Source organism: Arvicola amphibius, chromosome X, assembly GCF_903992535.2.
Source record: "Arvicola amphibius chromosome X, mArvAmp1.2, whole genome shotgun sequence".
NCBI lineage: Eukaryota > Metazoa > Chordata > Mammalia > Rodentia > Cricetidae > Arvicola > Arvicola amphibius.
In genome coordinates, this window is record NC_052065.1 from 20,738,739 (window position 1) to 20,745,556 (window position 6,818).

General features: G+C 39.7%; 1 long non-coding RNA gene across 2 annotated transcripts in view; it reads right to left on the minus strand.

The window, feature by feature from the left end:
• LOC119804589 overlaps nt 1-6,818 on the minus strand; it is a 65,245-nt gene that overhangs the window by 51,973 nt on the left and 6,454 nt on the right. For both annotated transcript variants that reach the window (XR_005283821.1, XR_005283819.1), the window contains exons 2-3: nt 6,413-6,525; nt 4,972-5,104 (exon numbers count right to left, since the gene is read on the minus strand). This is a non-coding gene — a long non-coding RNA (uncharacterized LOC119804589). The remainder of the gene's footprint in view (nt 1-4,971; nt 5,105-6,412; nt 6,526-6,818) is intronic.

Below are 6,818 nucleotides of genomic sequence, written 5' to 3' on the forward strand. Positions count from 1 at the left end.
ATAATTCAAGTGTGTGGTTTCTTTAGCAATATTACCTCTAAGTTATGGGAGACAGCCAAGGGCAAAGGCAATAACCTATATTGTTTTGCGGGTCTCATGGACCCCCATGACCAACCTTGAAGGGAGGTTTCCCTTGTTTGGCACTGGGTTTTTTCTTTGTTTTCAAGACAGGGTCTCACTCTGAAGCCTTGGCTGGCCTGGAACTTGCTCTGTAGACCAGCATGGTCTGAAACTCAGAGATCTGCCTATCTCTGCTTCCCTAGTGCTGGGATTAAAGGTGTGTATCACCACTACCCAGCTAGGCACTGGGGATTTTGTTAGATAGTCCATGCTCTTGTGAAGAACATTATTATCTTGCATGTTCTAACTCGATTCATAGAACTTATGTCCTCCTCTCCCCTTCTTGAATGTTCTCTCTCGCCCTCTCCCCGATGGTTCCTTTCTACTTCTCTGGCTTCTGTAGTTATTCAAAGTCATATACTCAGATCTAAAGATTTGGAGCTAGGATCCACAATAAGAGAGAACATGCAGTGTTTGTCTGAGCCGCCTCACTCACTATACTTGCCAGCTAGATCTGTTTACCTGCAAATTTCATGATTTAATTTTTTCTTTATAGCTAAATAGAATTCTAGTCTGTATATGAATATTTTGATTATTTATTAATTAGTCAATGGACATCTAGGCTGCTTCTATTTCACAGTTATTGGGAATAAAGTGACAATGACATGGCTAAGCAAGGATCTGTGGAGTAGGACGTCAAGTCCTTTGGGCATATGCCAAGAAGTGGTATAACTGGGTCATATAGATTTATTTTTAGTGTTGTGAGAGTTTTCCATATTGATTTCCAGAGGGGTTACAACAGTTTGCAATTCCACCAACAGTAAATGAGGGTTCACCCCCCCAATACACACACACATTCCTGCATGCATTTGTTAGTTGTTTTCTTGATCTTAGCCACTCTGATTAGGGTAAGATGGAATCTCAATGTAGTTTTAATTTGCATATCTCTGATGGCCAAGGATGCTGAATATATTCAGACATTTCCCAACCATCTTTATTTCCCCTTTTAAGAACTCTTTGTTTTGTCCCATAGCCTACTTTCTAATTGGGTTGTTTGTTTGCTGGTTTGTTTGTTTTGTTGTTTAGAGTTTTGTTTTATTTTGTTTTGTTTTTAGTTCCCTGTATATACTAATCCTCTATCAGATGTAGAGCTGGCACATATTCACTTCCATTCTGTGGGCTTCCTCTTCACCTAATGTTTCCTTAGCAGTACAGAAGCTTTGCAGTTTTAGGAGGTCTCATTTATCAACAGTTGGCCTTAGTTCCTGAGCAAAGTCATCTCCTATACCTATATTATATAGGTACTCCCTATGTTTTCTTCTAGAAATTACAGTCTTTCAGGTTTCACATTGAGGTCTTTGATCCATTTGGAGTTGTTTGATTGTTTTGTTTCTGAGACAGGGTCTCTCTATGCAGTCCTGGAACTCACTACACTATGGAGATAGGGCAGATCTCAAACTCATAGAGATCTGCCTGCCTCTGCCTCCCAAGTACTGAGATTAAAAGTATATGTCACCACACCTGGTGCTGGAGTTGATTTTTGCACAGAGTGAAAGACATGACTTTGCCATACCATTTGTTGAAATAAAGTCTTTCCTTCAGTTTGTATTTTTTTGGCATTTTGGTGAAATATCAATAGCTGCATTTGAGGGATTACCATACCAGCACTCAAGTTCTATTATAGACCTAGCATAATAAAAACATCATGGTGCTGGCACAAAGCAGACACAGAAATCAAGGGACTAAATTAGTAGATCCAGTCCTATTCTGCATACTCTAGGCTACCTGGCCTCTGAGTCTCCACCTCCCATTTCACTGAAGGGATGCTGTATTTACAGATGCCTACCACTGCATCCAGCCTTTTATGAGGGCTCCTGTAGCGACAGTTCATTTGTATTTTAATAAATAAGGCTTACCTGAGGATCAGAAAAGTAAAACAGCCACATTGGCCAGTCTTATAGACAAAGCAGCAATGACACACCCCTTTAATCCCAGTATTCACAATGATACATAACTTTAATCCCAGTAGCCACACTAATTTGCCATAGAAACAAGGTGGTAGTTATGCACGCCATTAATCCCAGAACTAGAGAGGATTATAAAATGGAAGGAGACAGCTCTCAGTCACAGTCTCATTCTGAGGTTCCTGGAGGCAGGATCACCATTTTGGACTAAGAGCTAATGGCTAGCTGTTTTGCTTTTCTGACCTTCAGGTTGAACTCCAATTTCTGTCTCTGGGTTTCTATTCATTGTGCTTCAGGCTCCAAGAATCAAACTCCAGTCATTAGGGTTATACAGCTAATGCCTTTGCCCACTAAGCTATCTCCCTGGCTTGATAGTAACAGTTTTAAAAGTTACTTTTAGATTTATTTTTTATTTCATGTACATGGGTGTTTTGCCTACAAGTATGTCTGCATATTACATGTGTGCACAATATCTGTGGAGGTCAGAAGGCATTGGATCTCCTGGAACTGTAGTTACAGATGGTCTTGAGCTATCATGTGGGTGGTAGGAACTGAATCTGGGTCCTCTACAAGAGCAACTAGTGCCCTTAACCACTGAACCATCTCTCTAGCCTCCAATATTTTTTATGAGATATGATCTCATAATGTAGCACCATCTATCCTGAAACTTAATATGTAGACCAGGCCAGCCTTGGACTCAGAGAGATCTTCCTGCTTCTGCTTCACAAGTTCTGGGATTAAAGGCATGTGCCACTATACTGGGCTATGTCAATTGCTTTTGATTTTGAGGCTTTTTTTCTAGACAGGATTTCTCTGTGTAATAATCCTAGCTGTCCTGGATGCCATTTTGTAGACCAGGCTGACCTCAAACTCACAGAGATCCTGCCTCTGCCTCCTGAGTGCTATGATTAAAGGTATGTGCTACCAAGCCTGGTTGATACTTTTATTAGGTATATAAGTTACTTATAAAAGTAAGTATCTTTCTTAGCCTGTCATGAATCACCTTAACTCCAATACCAAGTTTATATACTCATGAAAAATATTTACAGCACCTTGAGTGGGAGTTTTGTACTCTGAAATTTCATATATACCTAACCACATATCAAAAGTGAACTCCCAATATTATTACTCTATACCACTTAAAGAACATTAATTGCTAAAAAAATTGATAAGGAAAGAATTAAAGATACAAACAGTCAAGAATATCATAGAAACAGTTGCTAAAGAGTGACCTAACTGCCACTACCAAATGGCCTGGGTATCAAATCTTACAATATAGATGGAGAATAAGCGTATTATTTAAATTAACCCAGAAATCAAGTTCGCAAGAATAAGGAACAATAGTACATTTGAAACAGGATTATAAGGAATCATGTGGATAGCAACTACTTGCTCATATGCACTCCAGAATCTGGGTAGGCATTGCAGCCAATAAAACAGAAAGATAACAGTGAGCCTGACCCACCAGAATGCTCGACAAAGCTCCATGTATCTTTCTCAACTCTGATTTGTCATATACTATTGATACTATCATTAACTGCTACAGCTTTTAAAAGACATACTTGATAACATATATAAGAATCTTCAAGAAGTTCATATCCAGAGGGACACAAACAAAGCAAAAAGCCATGAATGTGAGAAAGAGATTAGTTTTGAAGCAGGGGTGGACAGGGGAGGGAAGGAGATAAGAGTACAGGGGCTGAGAGCAGAACAGAATGCATGGCATTTATGTATGAAGTTGTTAAAGAACAAATTTAATTTCTAAAGTGTCCATATGCTTTAATCAAATAATACCATTCTTACAAACCAACAGTAATCTTTGTACATTGGAGGTAATTATCGTGCAATTATGTAAATATACAAATAATCATTGAATTGTGTATTTAAGATGAGTTATGTTTTTTAATTGGTATATAAATTAACTGTTTCCTCGTGGCGTTTTCATACATTGTTTTGCTTGATTCTTTACTCCTTCTCCCCATCTCTCTGACCTTCTATTTCCCCACTGTGTTCATTTACTCCCAATATTTTACTTCCATTCTATTATCTCATGTGTTCTATTGTCTTCTACAACCCATCCTTTGAAGCCTCCCTTTCTCTACCATAAGTTTACTTTATGATTTATAAACTGTGCTTCAACAAGCTGCTGGAAAAGTCATACTAAAAATAAAATAACATAAAATGCAGACGATACTATGACAGTCGCTGCCATGCAACTAAGTGCACTATAAATAGTTGAAAGAGCCACCTCACTAAAGTCTCTTTGACTTCTCATCACCTGAATAGCTACTTCTTTGTCAGGTTGATACCAGAAATGCAGATGTGAATGGCACCGTAACTCTAGAGGAATTCTGAGGGAGAAAGACATCAACAAAAGCACAGAACAAGTTAATCCAAGTAGAGCCGGAACAGTGGAAAGGAGTTAGGGAAGCGGTCCCTGAGCACCTAGCACATAGAGATCTGGGGCTGGAACATGGTCTGTTCTACACACAGCTTGATCTCTTGGGGAGCGGAGAATCATGTAACCACCAAAGGAGGACAACAAGGAGAAGAGGGGAGTGAGAGGAGAAGGGAAGGGAGAGGAAGGGAGAAGCCACCCATTCTCTAGTATCCATGTGAACCAGGAAGAGGATGAAGGAGGTCTTGAGCTACCATGTGGGTACTGGGAATTTAATCTGGGTCCTCTGTGAGAGCATTAAGTGCTCTTACCCACAGAACCATCTCTCTAGCCCCAGATATCTTACAGAACCATCTCTCTAGCCCCAGATATCTTTATATGAGACAGGGTTTTACTATGCAGGACTAGATATCCTGAGAGATCTTCCTGCCTCTGTCTCCCGAGTTCTGGGATTACTACACTGCATTACCACACTGGGCTTGTTAAGATATTTCATTAGGTATATACATTACTTACAACAGAATATATTCTTAGCCTGCCACAGAATACCTTAGTTTCAACTTAAGCATTCTTCCCAATAGTCGGGGAAGCTCCAGTTTCTCCCATTGGGTCACTTAGCATTCTTCCTCTTCACTACTGGAGCTATGCCAATCTGGGTGGGTTTTATCTTCCCAGTTCTTCACTGAGCATGGGCAGAATAGGGTGAGAAGATTAGAAAAAGATGCAAATGAATACAACAAACCCTTCTCTGAGACCTTTTTGCTAGTGATTATGAGCCCTCTCAAGTTGCTTAGTATCTGGTGGGGGAAAAATACATAAAGCAATTCAACTAGGACACGATGTGATAAATTCTGGAAGGGAAGACAGTTCCCAAAATGGGAACTATATCCTGTATGGTTTAGGGGGGGTTTCTCAAGGGTGATAATCTGAACTCAACAGCCAATGCATCAAAAGGTTAGCTAGATAAAGCACTGGAGGTTGGAGTTATTATAGTTCTATTTATTACATTGACTAACTGATCGATTTTCTGTGGGGGAAGAGCATTGTGCCACAGCACGTGTGTGGAGGAGAGAGGGTAATTTGCAGGAGCTGGTTTGCTCTTTCTACCATACGGTTATCAGGGAATGGACTCAGGTTGTCAGACTTGGTGTCCAGCACCTTTACCCACTGAGCCATCTTACCTGTCTACTGTATCTCTATTTTAAATACCTTCCAGAAGAATTGGAAACCATCTTCAATTGTTAAAAGATGGTTAAATATATCACAGTATACCCACAGTTTCCAATTCTGTGCGGCAGGATTTTTTAGCACTTAGCACACCAATACCACAAATGTCACATTGGTTGGCAATCAATAAATATTTAATGAATTAATGAATGAATCAAGATGGGACAACAAATAGCATAGAAAAAGGTTTAATCGATGTATTGGCTGGCTTTATGCCAATTTGACACAAGCTAGAGTAATTCTGAAAGAGGGAACCTCAATTGAGAAAATGCTTCTTCCAGACTGGCCTGTGGAAAAACCCGTGGTACATTTTCTGATTGATGACTGATGGGGGGTGAAGCTCAGGGTAGACAGTGCCACTCCTAAGCTGGTGGTTTTGGTGCCATAAGAAGGCAGGCTGAACAAACCATGACATACAAGTCAGTAATCAACACTCCTTCATGGTCTGTGCATCAGTTTCTGCCTTGAGTTACTTCCCTAGCTGCCCTCAGTGATGGACAGTAAGATGAAATAAATTCTTTCCTCCCCAAGTTGCGTCCGCGTTTTATCACAATAGAAACCCTAATTAAGACAACATGCATACTGCTTAAAGGACTTCTATAGCTAACAACCTATAAAAAACTAATAATATGAATGGCATACCTTTATAACAATCATGTAATATATGTGCTACAGTAGTCCCATTTTACAGAAAAGGAATAAGGAGTTACTGAACCACACTAACATAAAATAATGTGGGTGAGTCTGACTCCAGAACACATACCTTCATACTGCCAACTCATCCCCAAATGGGCAAAAACCAAATTGAGTGGTTCAGATGAGGTACAGGCGAATGATCAATAGATGTGTGAAAAGATGTCCAATCTCATTAATAATCTAAGAAACAAAAACAACACAGAGATTATAGGTACTCTCAGTGCCTATAATTTTAACAGTGATTTATGCATTTGACAATAGAATTGGTGAATTATCCCGCGCATATGTGTGTATCCCTCTCCCTCTTCTCCCACCACTTGGTGGGGAAACATACTGTATGGATAAGGCAAACTGACAACATCAAAACTGAAATCTCTTTATGCCTTTATACCCAGAAATTACTTAAAATTTTATTTACTTATTTTATGTCTCGGAGGGGGGGGCAGGAAACTACAGAACACATGTAAAAGTCA